The following is a 17527-nucleotide window of genomic DNA, read 5'->3' on the forward strand; positions in this document are numbered from 1 at the left end:
TAATGTCTTTGCAGTATATGACATTGTTATTTTTTCCTGAGATAGAAAGAAAAAGAAACAAAGAAAGAACTAAAAGAAAGAATAAGAAGCCACCTCTCCAGCATCCTGGAGAGTAATAAAGACTTACCTGGAGAGTACCTCCTGGTAAGTCTTCTACCTCTGTCAATCTCTCCCTCTCAGGCAGCTGCCCTGATAACTCATTCTTCCCCCCACATGGGAACTATCACCTATATGTAGATCGCTCTCTAATTTCCATCATCAGCCAGACCAGTCTCCTAAAGGAGTTTCAATCCTGTATCTCCAATGGCTTGTATTGGGATATCCCACAGTACCTACCTCACATTTTAACGTTCTCATCTCCACCCCTCACTAAACCTGCTGGGCCTCCTGATTCATCAGTTGGAAATCATTCTGTTTTCTTCCTATCCCACTGTCATGACAGAAATTCAGACCACTTATCTTTGCTCCTCAAGACAGGTTTCACTGTCCCTAGTCTCTTACTCCAACACATGTGACCACTACAGAACCACAGACTTCTTTCTGAGGCAAAAATCTAATCATGCCACTCCACCAAAAAATTTCCATTATCATGAATTATTAAGAAAAATAGACAATACAAAATTCTTAAAAACTAAATCAAAATATAGGTGAATATCTATCTGATCTTGAGATGAGAATGGACTTTCTAAACACACTTAAAAGTTCACTACGATAAAAAAACATGTTAAATGACAACTAAAAATAGGAATAAAATGTCCCGGAAATAGGACTAACGAAGAGTTGTAATAGATACAAATATTTCTTAAAAGCAATAAGAAAACTATTGCCAAAAGAAAAAAAAAGAAAAAAACTATGAAGAGCAAAGACAGTAAAAGAAACATAAAGGGTGAATACAGGGAAAACCTGCTCAAATTGGTTGTCAAGGAACTAACAGTTAAAATAACTACAAGATAAGTGTTTTATCTTATTAACTTATTAGCAAACAGTAAACACTAAAAACACTATAGAGAAAGTCAAACTCATACACTGCAGGCGTGAATTTAAATAGTTTTAAAAGAGTAATTTGGCAAAATACCTCATAAGCCTTATGATTGATATTGTTTGATCCAATACATGTATTTCCAGAATCCTATCTTAAATAGTCAGAAATACAGACAAGGATTTATGTTCAAAGATGTTCAGTGAAACTGTATCCAATATTTTAAGCTGGAAACCACCTAAATATCTAACAGTAAGGAAACTAGTAAATAATTTATGCATAGCCATATAATGTAATAAATATTGCAGTATTTATAAATCATCTTTTCTGGGCACATCTAACCATGTAGAAAAATACCCATAGTCCAATTTTAAGTGAGATGAAACTATACACACATCCACATGTACATGCACACGCGTGCACACACACACACCAGTTATGGTTCCAATTTCACGTATTTAATGCTTAAGTATATATACATATATACATACACACACACACATTATATATAAGCATGGCAAGAAAGACTGCTTATATATGTGTGTATATATGTGTATATACACCTCCTGTTGTGGTGTGGCAGAAGCATATGCCGAAATACAATATACATATATATACACATATATACATATATATACACATATACGTGTATATATACACACACGTGTATATATATACACACACATATACACACACACACACACACACACACAAAGCACAAAACATCCTCCAAGATATACTGCTGCTTACCCTTCCAATTTCATCTCTCACCACAATCCCTATAAGTTCTGCCAAATCAAACCACTTGTACTTTCCCGGACCAAATAGTGTGTATATATACACACACACATACATATATATATGTGACTGGAAAGAAATGTGTGAAAATATTAATAGTAATTACAATCTTGTGATGGAATTATAGAACATTTTGTTTGTATTGCTATATATTTCTTAGATTGTATATAATCATATACAATTTAATTTGTTTGTATTGCTATATATTTCTTAGATTGTATATAATCATATAATCAATATATATTTTAATAATTAGAAAATAAAGCTCTAGAATAAAATGTGAACTCCTTTAGCACAATCTTCAAGGTCCATTACAGTTTGACACCAAATACCTTCCGAGCTTTAACAAATAGGCCCTAGTACCAAAACTATGGCCCCTCAAATATAAATCCTTTTACTTATTCCCCTCCCAAAATGCTCTTCCTTTACTCCACTCCAATCCTTTCTCTTCCATCGACACCCTATTATTCCACAAGTATATGTATATCAAATCATCTCACTGTACACCTAGGATATACACAATTGACAATTTGTCAATTGTTCCCCAGTAAATTTGGGGGTGGGGGGCGTGGGAGAAAGAGACTAATTCTGCCAAGGAAGTTAGTCCACAGTGAATCCAACTCCCACAACATTTTATGTCTACTATGTATCACATATTTGTATGTCTTTGCCATATTTATATAATTTGTTGTTCTAGATATTTGCATTTTCCTATACTCTACAGGAACATTTCAAAATCAAGGACTAATCATGTCTTCCTCATCTTGTATAGTCTTCAACCTATTACAGTACCTAGCAGAATGAACAAAGACCATTATGAAAATTGTATAAAATTGGCTGGTCCAAGTGCAGTGGTGTTTAGAACTAACCGGTCACAACCAGTTGCAGATTTCTTTGTTCCTTCTCCACTCCCACTGCTTCACTTGACTAGCCTTAAAATTTTTTTAGGAAAATTATTTTAAATTGCCAATCAGCTCTTCTGTCATAAAATTACCACAAATCCCCTTAACTGGTCTCTGTCTTACTTTCCTCCCATCTGACCATGTTTCTTTCTAGCTTAAGAGACTTCAACATTCTGTTGAACACAAGGATAAAATCCAGACTTACCTGCAAAGCACAAAACATCCTCCAAGATATACTGCTGCTTACCCTTCCAAGTTCATCTCTCACCACAATCCCTGTAACTTCTGCCAAATCAAACCACTTGTACTTTCCAGAACCAAGTAGTTTCAGACATTTGTATTTCTGCATATGCTTATGCCAGAATCATGCTCCCTCCTGAATCTCTCTTCTGCCACTCAAGTCATACATACTTCTACTCATCCTGCAAGAAGTATTTCAAGTGGCTTCTCTTCTGAAAATTACTTACAAATTTTTCAAGCAGATCTATCACTACTTCCTGTGGGTAAACTTCTGCTCTAAATATTTCTATACTACAGTTAAACATCCTAAAATACATAAACAATGTGATAAATTTACACTACACAATCATAAAGTTACAAATGCAGAAAAAAATCAAGACTTTCCGAATCTCATTCTCGTATTTAATTCATTCATTCCCCCAGTTGCCTAACACCTATTTATGTCTTGTGTTTGCACAGGGTATTGAGGGTACCAAGATGAGTCAGAAATGGTTTTTCTAGTCATGGAACTCAAAACAGATGATGATGTGTACATAAGTTATTATAATGTTGGATGAATGGTGCCATAAAGAGAGATGGCAGGGCACAAGAAGGGGACGCAATGGAGAAAGTACCAGCTCCATCTCGGGTAGCCGGGAAACCCGCACGGAAGATGTAATGAGCAATGAAAGAGCACTCCTGGCAGAACGATGGCCAGACGTGAAACAGGACAAAGGCAGAAGTATCACACGATGGATACTGCTGAAACCACAAGTGTCCAAGATGAAGAATGCAAGGCATGGCTTTATCCTGCAGGCTTGGGAGCCACTAAAGCAGTATTTTTCTCAGAATCATCAGGAGTGCTTGTTAAATACAGCTTCCTGGGCCGGATATCAGACCTGAACCAGTATCTTTAGGAACGCGTCAGAATCTAATGAGCACCCCAGATTACTTTACGTAGTAGAGTTTGAGAACTGTTGTCTAAAGGCTTTAATGAGGGGAGTAACATGATCAAACTTAATTGTATAAACATTTATCTACCAGCAATATTGGCTAAAGGGAGCAAGATCAGTAATGAATGTGAAATGGAAGGCAACTGAAACCATCCAGATGAGAGAAGATAAAAGTATGCAATAGCACTGAGCATGTAGAAAACAGGACAGACTGAAAAATGTGTACATTACCCTTTTATTTCTCGTAGCACTGTGCTTTATATTTTCTTTTTCAAATGCTGAATGGGTAATGTCAGACACTATGCTTACTGCTTTTTACCTACCAACACTAGTTTGAGTGAATACTACATAAAATTACATACAGTATTTTATCTAAAATAATATTGATATAAAATGATTATTAATAATGATAGCTACCACATACAAAGCTGTTGTTATGGCCTAGGCACCAGACTAGGTATTACGGCTGGTTATGTCACAGAAAAAGATAAAATATCATCATATATCAATATTATGGGTATGAAGGAATAGCTAATAACAACATTAGGTAAAAGAAGAGACCACCACAGTGCTTTGGCAGATGCTGCCTCTCTGGGAAAGATCTGCAAAATCCTTTTAGGATAAAGATAAAGACCATTACTACCAAAGAATATAAAATCAAACATGCTTGGTAAAGAAATTATTGAAGCAGCACGAGTGACTTGAAGAAAAGAGGCAAGAGTGGTAGCCTCAAGATAGCCCTTTAAGCTCTCTCACCTGCTGTCAACCCCACATGCCCGCTTTCAGCCCCTGCAGATGTGCGAATGTTTCTGTCCCTTCCCGGGAGGTGTGCCAGCAGACAGCCCATGTGCATGGACAGCTGAAAGGTCATCTAGTGTCTGGGACAATGATATCGGGATGCAATTGTGTGTGATTCCTCTTATCAGAGCTTCTTAGTGCACTGATTGTGTCATTATAGCAAAAACTATAGCTAACAGCAATCCACAGAAAAAGAAAGAGTTTAAAAAAAAGAAGAAAAAACAGGAACAAAAACAGATGAGAAGACAACAGGAGGAGACTAGAGAAAATGAGTAACCTCCAAGTCCTATAGATAAACTATAATTTCTGGTATCACCAAGTCCTGCATAACTTGTAATACCTGACGATAGATTTAACTAACCCAACAAAGTCTTGTTACAACAAAATATAGGTATGCAGCAAAGTTGGGAGGATATTTTGGCTAAATGCATGGAGATGGCAGAATTAATCACCCATATGTCTGATATTGTAATATAGTACACTAAGCTTATCTATAGGGAAATTAAAACATCTATCAAACTCGTAAGTCTCTTGGCTTAATCATAAGACATTCGTGTCTAGAGCACACTAATTCATTCAAATGAGTTTATATTCTTAACAATTTCAAATATGAGCTATCGGATCCAGAAAATTCTCTAGCAGGAAGCTTAGTATGCTTCTGCTGCTACCTTTATTAAGAACATTTGAAATGTGTGCTCACAAACTCACCTTTACATTATCATGGAAGAAGATTAAATTCAGTTTAACAAATATTTGTGGAGTGCCTTTTATGTGCAAGATGCTTGGGAGAAAATAAAGCCTCTGTCCTTATGAAGAAAGCCAACAAGGAAAGTTAAATTATAAGGCATATACAAATGAAAAGATCTCAAATTTGCTAGTAAGATTCAACGATAAATGCAAAGTACATACACCTACACACACTTACTTAGAAGGGTAGTAAGATAGACATATTTGACATTTTCAATGTAAGAACCAAGTCAATTGTAACTTTAAATACAGATCTAACCATTTCAGGTTTTAAATAAGGAATCTGACTTAAAACATTACAGAAATAAAACCACAGAAAAAAATTATTGGATTGCTTCCTCATTGCTGAAAGTGAACCTGTGGCAGTTATAGGTTAAGAGTAGCAGGTAAAATCGTCAAGTGAAAACCCAAGGAAAACAACAGAACTATGATTCATGAGATTAATCTGTATTCAAGCATGGATATTTTTTGGCATATAAACACACACACACACACACACACACACACACATACACCCATACACAGTAGCCTCCAGCAACAAAAAAGCAATAACTTAGCATCTGCAGAGGAACAATGTTGATAAATCCTTGTTTATCATTATTATATATTTATAATGTTTATCATTAAATATTTTAATATATTCTAGGGTTAAATCATGTCTGATGAAATACCTGAAAGCTTTGTTTCCTAAAACCAGTATTATAATTATATTTTCAGTGTATTTCATTTTATCCTGTGATGAAGAGAAACGTAAAACAGTGGCAATAATTGTACTCTTCCACCATTCACTTCAATGATCCTGACTCAAAGCTGACTTATTTCAGAATCATTTTTTAATACTGCAGTTTTCAAGAGGATTTTAAAACACCTTATAAAATAATTTACTATTTATCTTGAATGAGCACTGAGTCCAATCTACAGTGATATCAAATGGTTCCTATTGTTAATTAAAAAGAGTTTATTTATACCAGCAAGCACTACAGACATAGGCTGATTTTCATGCTAAAGTATAAAGCAGAAGAGTTAATAATTTAAAAAAAAATCAGAATTTCCTTTGAAAGCATAGATTAAGGTTATTAAGAACAAGGCTAGGAAATATTACAAATCTAACCCACACACACACACATACACACACTTCTATAGATATTAATACTTTGAGTCTTGAAATGGAAAACAAAAAAACACTTGACGAGTGTTAGTATGCTGTTTTACAGAATTATGTAGCCGTATTACATTGCATGTTCTAAATAATCTTAAATTTCCTAAATGTGAAAAATGGTTTATTGCCTAATAATATTTTGGCAGGAAAAATAAATTAAATATTTTATAATTTTACTCTTGATTAAGTATATTTATTGAATAAAAGTTTTTAAAAGAATTTCTGAAATTTTGATGCATGTTAAATGTAAAAGGGTCACTGAATAAAAACAAATTGATGTCTTGATATAATTTTTAAATAGCTAAGGGAAAAACCTCATCATCTACTAAAAAATGTGCACAATATTAATGTTTCAATATTAAATATTTTAAGTACTAGAAAAAAGGAAGAAAGGAAGGAAGGAGGAGAAAGGCAGAGAGTAAAAAGGGAGGCACAAAAATTAGAAAATATCAAGAAACTGTGGAGACCGAAATGGATATTTGGTGCCCTCTGCTGTTGTTTTGCTGTTACTTAACCTTAAGAGTTAGGATAATACAAGTGAGTTTCATCAGAGAATCCATTTATGTTGGAATTAGACAATATATACTATTATTCATCTTAAATATTTTATTTTAGACAGGATAAGACTTCATGAGTAGGTGTGAATGACAATATAGTCATGGACTTCATGATATTTGACTTTTCATGTGTTTTCATTAATAAGTATGTTAATAAGCATAGAGATATTTGACTGAGGTTTTAAGGTTTGATATTACATTATAATTTAATATGATATAAATAAAATATAAATCACTTAATTACAGTAAGTTGTAACCATTAAGTATAAATGTTTCGGTCATGCCTTTGATAAAATATCTTTCAAAGATATTTCTGTAGACCATGTCTTACTGGATAATGCCTAAATAATAATATCCAAATAGTATTAATATATTAAGAGGTTAGAAGATCAATATATTAAGAGCTTCCACAACAGCAGCACAAAAGAGATTGATTTTCAACTCTGCCCAAAGGGCCAAGTTACCAAAGTAACAAGACCAGGAGTGTTCCTCCATTGTACAGACCTTTACACGACTCAGTTAGCTTCCCTAGCATCAATCCTTCTATCTTCCAAATAAAGACTGCCTACCTCAATGAAGTGTTGCAGACAGCGAACAGATAACACAAGCAGTATTCCTTTCACTGGTAAGAGAGAGATAACAAAACCCTGCTCATTTCATCTCAAATGAATGTATCAAAGATACATGTGAACATAGTTTAATACCAAGTGAAGGAAAGAAAATGCAAAAGTCCAAAGAGCTCCTAGTATAACACACCCTTCTAGATATGCTGAAACCCTTAACACACCTGTAAATGAATGGAAACAAGGTGAGATTCTGGGAGACTCCACTCAGTAAGAACAAGGATAAGACTGATAATGAGAAAATGAAAAGAAGAAAAAAAACACTGCCCTAATCGACCCTGGGTCACTGTGATGAACAACCCCTAATTTCAGAAATGTTCACGCTCCTGTAGATTCTAAGCTATTTTGAACCCTCTTCTCTCATCACTGTCCAACTTGGCCCACATCTCGCTATCGTCTCCACACAGTGGCCATGCCCACCTGCATGTGCACAGGCTGCTCCCTTTGCCTGGGATGTTCTTCCCCACTGTCCTCCTAATGTCAAGCCTCTCTCTTCTGAAAAGCCTTCCCAACAACCCTTCAGGTCAGTTTGGCTCCTTGGGGTTCTCTCTCACTTGGTTCATACCTTAGGTAGTAAAAGGCTCAACACAATGAACTGCACACTTTTCTCCCACATCAGAGCAGGAACTCCCTAATGCCAGGGCCCACTGGGTGTGGGTGTAACTGATGCCCTCTCCAGCTGGTTGTAGCTTGGGGCCTAGCTTATAGTATGCACTCAATATGTGCTGAATGAATGCGTGAATCAATCAATCAAGAGTATTAAACTACATATGTTGAACTATTGTGATGAATGTTTTCAAATCTGTTATCCCATTTAACTTCATTACAACCCTATTATACCAATTTTAAAACTAAAACCAAGTTGAAGGTAAGAGATAAGTCAGTCAGTCACCTGAGGTCACACAGCAAGTCAATGGTGACAATACAGGAGGAAGTCAGGTTCCTCCTCTATCTGCCTACCACTTCCTCCATGTTTTGAATAATTCTAGCTATCAAGGGACTCTCAACATTCATTCTGTAGAGATTTTAGAGAGAAGGGAGGTGGTAAAGGAAAGACTGAATCCACTCCACATTAGTGAACCCTCAAATCCTGGGTTATTTAGTGATTCAATGAACACTTTGTGCTGAGCACTGAAAATACAAGAAGCAATACGGTATGGTCCTCTGAGAAGCTCTTTGTCTAATATAGAGCAGTGGTTTTGAGCAGGGGGTAATTCTCCCCTCACTCCCAACGGACACTTGATAACGTCTGGAGACACTTTGCTAGTGACAACTTGGAAGGGGTGCTAATAGCGTCTAGTGGGTAGAGGCTAGGGATGGTGCTAAAAATACTGCAGTGCACAGGATTCCACAAGAAAAAATTATCAAGCCAAAAATGACTATAGTGTTGAGGTTGAGAAACTCTGATACAGAGAAATAGAGATGGAAACAAATACATCTACCTGATTACATATACTGGTACAATAGAATAAGTACTAGGATAGCAATATAATCCAAGTGCCAGAGGATCAGAGAGGAAGACCCAACTGCCCCTGTCTGATCTGGCTGTATAATACTTGAAAAATTCAGGAAGCCTTTGCAGGGACAGAGGTCACAGAACTCATGCTCATGAGATGAGTAGGAGTTAGCCAGGTGAAGGGTGGCACAAGCATATAGCAAGTACTACACTTGCTGAAATAGAAGTGAAGGAGACTAAAAACCAAGTAACATTACACTGTAAAAACCTAAAATCCTGGCTTATGCTGATAAATCTGTTCCCCTTTTACCAAAGTTCCCATTCTTTTTCCTACCTCATCCTTTCTACCCATCTATTTGCCTGAGAAAATATCACTTCTACTGGAGCTGATTGCTGCTTGGTGTGATTGTGATTGAGGTGTGAATGTAATTAGGAAAAATAAGTATTTTTATACAAAATAAGAGAGAGATCAGTGGAAGACATTAACAGAAAGATCTTTGGATATATTTTCCCTGTTGTAGTCAACTGACAGCATCATATAGAATTCCAGTCACAACCACTATGTACCAATTATACTTCCTATACTTGGACAATGCAGTAAACTGTCTCCCTGAGATAACTGACAAATATATTTCTATTCAAGGTTAATTTTAGGGCCTGCAATACCATTTCATATAAATCATCTTATGAGATTCACACTGGAAAAAATGTTTAAACCGTGAAATCATTTTCCCTGACTCACACCCTTGCTGGCCAACCGTTGTCCTAGGAAAGCTCAGCATCCATATAGGTCAGTGATTTTCAACTTATGGTCTGCAGTTGTTGGAGGTCAAGGGGCTTCTTTATGGGATGTAAAAGGATTCAAAGTAGGAGGGCAAATGACACAATGTTAAGCATAGAGTCATTTAGTAAAGTGAGTTACTAAGGTTACTTTTGCTAATTATGCTACAAGTGCTATTTTTGTATTTTGCTATTTATAACCTTAAGTTAGCATGTGACTAGTTTTCTAGAACAGGTGTCCCCAACTTACAGGCCAAGAACTGGTACTGGTCCACAGGTCCATGGCTTGTTAAGAACGGGGTCCTACAGCAGGAGCTGAGTGGCGGGCAAGCAAGCATTACCTACCACCTGAGCTCCACCTCCTGTCATATCAGCACCAGCATTAGCTTCTCATAGGAGTGAAAACCCTATTGTGAACTGTGTATGCAAGGGATTTACGGTGTGCGCTCCTTATGGGACTCTAACGCCAGTTTCATCCCAAAACCGTCTACCTCAGCCCAGGCCATGGAAAAACTGTCTTCCATGAAACCAGTCCCTGGTGCCAAAAAGGTTGGGGCCTGCTGTTCTGGAGACTTTCAGCATTCTAATTAGATGTCATACTATTATGAACTGTAGAGTAATGGTACAAAAATTTTACTGCATATGAACACCGGACAGTCTCACATAAGGGATGCCTTGATATATTATCTTGCTTTCAAATTGCAAATTCCTATTAAATTCATCATTTAGTTTAGGGATTTTTACTTGCATCAACAATATTTTAAACTATAATTTTCCGAAACACATTCATAAGGCATGTATTAATCCTATTGTTAAGTCATAACTTAATCCCTACTCCCAAATTAGCCTGTTAGATGGCACTGCATTCTTATCACAAGGCTCTTTATCCAGTGGGAGGAGAAAAGACCAGGAAAGTGCACCACCAAATACTAAAAGCCATAGTGACTTTCACAACTTCCCCTCCACTCAACCTCAGCCAGCCACTCTCACGGCCATGCACACTGGGTCCTGTCCTTACCTGAGAAACCTTAAATGCTAATATCACCACTCTGGCCACACCTTCTAGAGTTCCAGCTCTTCCCCTCATCTGCTCTTCAGCCTCTTGGAGCACAAACTGCTGTAACCTGTAGGTGGGAACCATCTGGGAACCTTTGAAACCTCCCACGCAAAGGTTTCACCCCATACCAATTAAATCAGAAAATCCTCGTGTAGGGGCCAGGTGCCAGTAGTCTCTAAAGAGCCCCAGGTGATTTCAGGTGCAGCATGGTTTGGGAACCACTATCATGGGGCATTCAGGCCCTGGATTCCACAATTTCATCCCCATCAGCCCCTTCTTCCCCTTCCCTGCCTGTCCAACCACAGTCGGTCCTAGCAATCAGTCTTTCACAACCACCCTCCATTCCCTTTTACGTCTGCATTTCAAATACAAATTCAGTGAATCCCCACACTTGCTCTTAGACCCCTCCTTCCCTAATCTCTACCACTCTCATCAGGTCCCCTACTCAGGATCACTCCCTTCCTCCCCACAGACAATCTTACCTCCAACTTCTGGGAGAAATGGAAGGCTTTAGGAATATTCTCTCCTCAATCCCCATCCACTATCCACAGAAACATATACCCATCCGGACACCCAGCCTGTGCTCTTTCCCTTCAGTTTCAGAAATAAGGTTTTCCTCCTCCACATCAAGGCCAACTGCCTTCCTTCCCTTTACCTTTGAAATCGCCCACTCTCTCATCCCCTGGGGAACCTAGCTTCATCAATTATCAATTCCTCCCTATCCTGATCGAGAACGTTCCTCTCACTACTTGATTATCATCCGCAGCCCACAAATACTCTCAGCTGTCTTCAAAACTGCATCTCCCTCTAGCTACTCTCTTTCCTTCTCATACACACCTTTCAAAAGTATTATACATTTGTTACTATTTCTATTTCCACACTTTCCTTTCACTCCTTAACCCTCCACAGTGAACCTTCTGCTCCCAACATTCTGGGAAGACAGTTCTTAAAAAGAATACTAATGACTTCATTGACAAACACATTTCGATCCTTCTAATACCCAACATCTACTGCATTTGACACAAGTGATTACTCTCTACTCTGCCTGAAATTCTTGATTCCCTCTGTTTACAGGTTAGCCCATTCTCCTGGCTCTCCTCACATGCCTCACACTACTCCTTCTCTAAATCGTTTCCTTTTCCTCCTCCCTTAAGGTTAGTAAGCCCAGAGTCTAGCTCTGAATGATCTCCTCCACTTCCACAGTATTAAGAACCATCTTTAGGCCGGGCGCGGTGGCTTACGCTTGTAATCCCAGCACTTTGGGAGGCCGAGGCGGGCGGATCACGAGGTCAGGAGATCGAGACCATGGTGAAACCCCGTCTCTACTAAAAATACAAAAAAATTAGCCGGGCGTGGTGGCGGGCACCTGTAGTCCCAGCTACTCGGAGAGGCTGAGGCAGGAGAATGGCGTGAACCCGGGAGGCGGAGCTTGCAGTGAGCCAAGATTGCGCCACTGCACTCCAGCCTGGGCGACAGAGCGGAGACTCCGTCTCAAAAAAAAAAAAAAAAAAGAACCATCTTTTGGATGTCTCATCACCACAGCCCTGCCTCAAGTTTCACTCTCTTAAAGGTCTTGCAGACATCACAACATAGATGTCCCATAAGAACCTCATACTCACCATGAACAAAGCAACTCCTCATCATCCCGGACAAAACCTGCTCTTACATTCGATATCACACGTGATAGAGCTATTTTCTATTCTATCACCCAATCAGAAAACCTGTGAGCCAACCTTCCTTACCACCCATACCTAAGCAATCATGAAGTCTCGCCAAATCTAACTCACAAATAGCTCTTGAATTTAAACTCTCCTCCCTATTACCTATTATCTGTTTTACATACTGCCTTTCATATATAATTCCTTTTGAGAGTAGGATTATGAAGCTAATTTTTTTTAAAGTTTGAAAGCCACTGAGATAAACGATAAAGCTTAAGCACCTTCACATGGTGCTTCAATGGACTCGCCTCATTTCCCACCACACCTGTCTCCCCGCACGTGGTATTGCCTACTTCCCACTTTGCTTGGGCCACCTAGTCCTCCCGGAACACACCGCAACCCATCTGCTTCCATCATCTGAATATATCTACTCATCCTTGAATGTCTCTTCCTCCAAGAAGCCAGTCCTAATCACCTCAAGCTAAGACAGGCTTCCGCAATACTTTCTGCATGTCTCAGCCATCCTTGCTACTTTATTCAATTGTATTTATCTGAGTGTATTTTCTGAAGGTAAATACGTCTTATTTATTTGGTTCCCCAGGACCTAACACAGTACCTAGTAGTCAGTAAGTGTTTAACTGAACTTGACTCATTCAATTATTTTCTAACAGAGGCTTTAAAATTCAAGAAGTTTAAAAAACTTCTATATGGTCTCATAAAGAGCAGATTTTCAAACATATTAGAAGAGAATAAATTATTTAATCTCCCAAAATACTAAATTATTAGCATTTTGCCATAAATATGTATATTTTTATAAATTACTTCACAATACCGTTGAGTTCCCAAATAAGAGTTAAATATAAAGTATTATACACAAGGGCTAGAAAGATCTGGCTGCTGAAAAGCCACAGGGTTTAATCCACCTAGCACTCCCTATTCTCTCAGCATTCTACTATTTGATTTATGATGTGAGATAGTAAAAGAAATTTCTCCTCAGCTGTGTCTAACATACATTCCACAATAATCTATATTTCTTCTTAATATAGTGTATTTTTGTTAATGTATTTGCAAGGAAAAACAAAACTGTTCTGAATTTAAAACCATCATAGAACAAGACTGCTTCCCCTTGGCTCAGAATATGATGAATTATATTTAGTATGAACTATGAATCCCATTCATAAATCCATTGAACACCTATTATACGTAAGGCACAGGGTCAATAAGGCACTAGAACCACAGGGTCTATTAGGCTTCAGGAAGGGTTGTTCCGTTGTATATGTCATTATTTGATGGTATTATGAAATCACCACAATAAATCCAGTCATGTCTAATTCAAGGATCCTTAAAAAGGGAAAAGAGCCAAAAATCCTGTAATCATCAGAAACTTAGCAAATATGAATTAAATATTTAGTTAGGTTTGAGAATTTAGTTTTGTTCCTTAATGTAATGGTTGAGAGTGCATTCATAGTAACCTAAAACTCATTTCCTTCAAACTGGAGAAGATTTGGTGGAAAGGTACCCTGAGTTGGAAATTTTCAAAGTATCCATCCCAAACTCTCTGAAATATACACACATGATGCACACATACATTTACACATAAAGGAGCACATGCACTCACAACCTACATATAGTGTAATTTTCTATGTGTGTGAGTCCTATGACAGTGGACTTTAATGGAGAACTTGGAGCAGATGTCAGATTTGTGGGAGCAGGAAGGGCTGATTAAATACAAAAAGATCAATCATAAGGTATTATCTGGGGGAAAGATCATAAACTAGAAGAGTGGCAGAGGCAGAGAGAAGACTGCTTTCAGAAGGAGATAAAAATGACAAAAGTTCGTTTTGGATTTGTTTTCAAGAGAAGATGATTCGATAACATTTAGGATTTGTAATATAGATAATGGGACAAACAGTGATGACAGTTACTAGAACAGAAAAAGTATTGGCAAACTTTTTCTGTAAAGAGTCACATAGCAAATACTTTAAACTTTGAGGGCCACAAAGCTTTATGTCACATATTCTTAAGAATCCTTTTAAAATATAAAAATCATTCATAGCTCAAGGGCCCTATTGACCTGTAAGCCACAGTTTGCACCACTAGGTAGTAGAAAATAATGAGAAATGGAATGTTCTATGGGACATGATTTTGAGTTCAATCTTAGACATGTTGGCTTTAAAGTACCTTGGATAAAGCAGAGATCAAGCAAGCAGTAGGACCATCACTGGGAATACAGAAAGCAACAGAGCTTTTGAAAGTCTTGTGGGGCTAAAGAGAAAATTGAATATTCAAGGGACCAAAATCCTAGTGAGAAGGGAGGGAAAGAAAACAGAAGCTGACACAGGGCCATTCATGTCAAATGCCAAATACTGAAGTTGTGTGGGGAGACTAAGAATGTCTCTAGAAAGCAAAATGGAGTTTTTGGCAGGGTTGTCATGCTAAGAAGATAAGAAATAGGATTCAGAACTCAACAAGCAAAAGAACCCCGTTAGATACTCTGGGCTCTCTGTTGGAAGCCCTGGAAGGACTAGAGAAGCAGAAGCAAAATCACAGACAGGCAGAGATTTAAAACACTGCAACCTAGCCTTGACTCAGGTTAGTCCCGGATTATATTAAGTTGGTCAGCCTTTATTCCATCTGAACAGCAGAGAAAGGGTGAGCCCCCTCTAGAAGAGGATATCATTTGAACAAACTACTTTTTTTATCTACAATGTCTGGTATTTAACAAAAAATTACTACACATGCCAAGAGATTACAGCACATAACTGAAATTACAGGCAATTAAAAGAGAGTCACCAGTGATACAGATATTAGAGTTGGCAGATAAAGATTTTAAGATAATTAGGATTAATATGTTCAAGAAAATATAGAAATGATGGAAAAGATAAAAAGATAAAGAATTTCAGCAGATAACTGAAATCTATTTTTAAAAAAGGATCAAGTAGGTAGCCTAGAAATACAGTAATAATAATTAAAAGTAGTAACTCAGTAAAGGAGTTTGTGGAAAGACAGGGCAGAAAACAGTCCTATGGAACACAGAAAATATACACATTGAAACACAGAGGGAGAAAAAGATTACAAAATACAGAGAAGAACATGAGACCTACAAAAAAAAAATTTTGTTAAAACTGGCAAAGGAGGCAGTCTAATTTACATGTAATTGGAGTTTCTGAAAGAGAGGGAAGAAAGTAGCATCTGAAAAGATAATGGCCTCAAGAACTTTCCTGCACTAGTGAAAGACACAAACCTACAGATTCAAAAAGCTCTGGCAACTCCAAGCAGTATAAATACAAGAAAAAAAAAATCACATCTAGGTATGTCATATTTAAACTGCTAAAAAACAAGGGAAAAATAGAAAACCTTAAAAGCAATGGGGGGATCCAAAGGAATAATAATAAGAATGATAGCTTATTTCCCCCTCCCCCTCAAAAAAAAGATGGAAATGAGAAGATAATGAAATCTTTACAGTGCAAAAGACCACCAACCTAAAAATCTATAATCAGCAAACATATCCTTCAAAAACAAAGAACATTTTCAGACAATCAAAAACTGAGAAAATTCAATGCCAGTAAACTTGTACTAAAAGAAATGAGTAGTTCTTTAGAGGAAGAAAATGATCTTAGATGAAAACATGAAAATGTAAAGTACAAAAAGAACAGAGTTTAAATATAAGAATATTAAATAATATTGACTGAACAAAACAATAATAATGTCTAGTGGAATTTAAAGTATATGTAAAGTTACAATGCATGGCAACTAAAATGTAAAAAGAAGGGGGGGCAAATGGAGTTGTAGTGTTCTAAGGCTCTAGCACCAGCAGAGAAATTCTAATAGGAATAATTTGTTTTAGACTGTAGTAAGTCAAAGATGTACTTACAATCTCTAGGGCAAAAACTAAAAGAATACTAACATAATCTATAGCTAACAAGTATAAGAAGGGGAAAGTAAAATTTAAATATGTTTGCTGAATCTGAAAGAGGCCAAGAAAAAATAAAAATAAACATAAAAACAGTGAAATGGAACTCAAATGTTAAGATGGTAGATCTAAACACTACTATATCAGTTTTCAGAGAAAAACAGAGACAGAGTAGCAGAGATTAGCAGTGGCCATAACAGTCAAGAGAAGAGCAAAGAGATAAAAGGTTTATAAAGAAGCAATTTAGAAAAAAAAAATCCAGCAGTCTAGGAAACTTGGAAAGGAAGTAAATGTGGATAATATTTTATCAACAGATAAATCTAGAACGCATTATTATAACCAATGTTTGCACTGAGTTACCAAAAAAGAGTTAACATTCAATACATCTTAATTAAAAGATAGGAATCATAATTAATACTATTCAAAAAGTTAAAAAACACATTTTGCAAAAAAAAAAAAAAAAAGGATTTTATGCTATCTAAATGATCTGGACATTTCAGAGAATCCACAAAGTCCATATTTTAATATGCCAAATCATGGAGGAGAAATTCCCTGATTGCTATTCTTAGCTTATAAGTGCCAGGATTCAGAAAGCAATCAAAATTATGAGTGTAACTATTATGATACCCAAACATTATTCTTTCGGAGTATCATCTCTGTTATCATGTGAGAGACTGACAATAATTTTTTTGTTTGTTTTTGTTTGAGACAGGGTCTCGCTCTGTCACCCAGGCTATAGTGCTGTGGCATGATCTCAGCTCAATGCAGCCTCAACCTCCTGGGCCCAAGCAATCCTCCCACCCCAGCCCCCAGAGCAGCTGGGACCACAGGTGTGTGCCACTAAGCCTGGCTAATTTTTGTAGAGGCAGGGTTTCACCATTGCCCAGGCTGGTCTCCAACTCCTGAGTTCAAACAATCCGCCTACCTT

At 37.2% G+C, this 17527-nt stretch overlaps 1 protein-coding gene across 4 annotated transcripts in view; it reads right to left on the reverse strand.

The window, feature by feature from the left end:
• Positions 1-17527, reverse strand: part of WDR7 (WD repeat domain 7) — a 376679-nt gene that overhangs the window by 276413 nt on the left and 82739 nt on the right. The window lies entirely within an intron of this gene.

The sequence above is a fragment of the Hylobates moloch genome, unplaced genomic scaffold, assembly GCF_009828535.3.
Source record: "Hylobates moloch isolate HMO894 unplaced genomic scaffold, HMol_V3 SCAFFOLD_5, whole genome shotgun sequence".
Lineage (NCBI taxonomy): Eukaryota > Metazoa > Chordata > Mammalia > Primates > Hylobatidae > Hylobates > Hylobates moloch.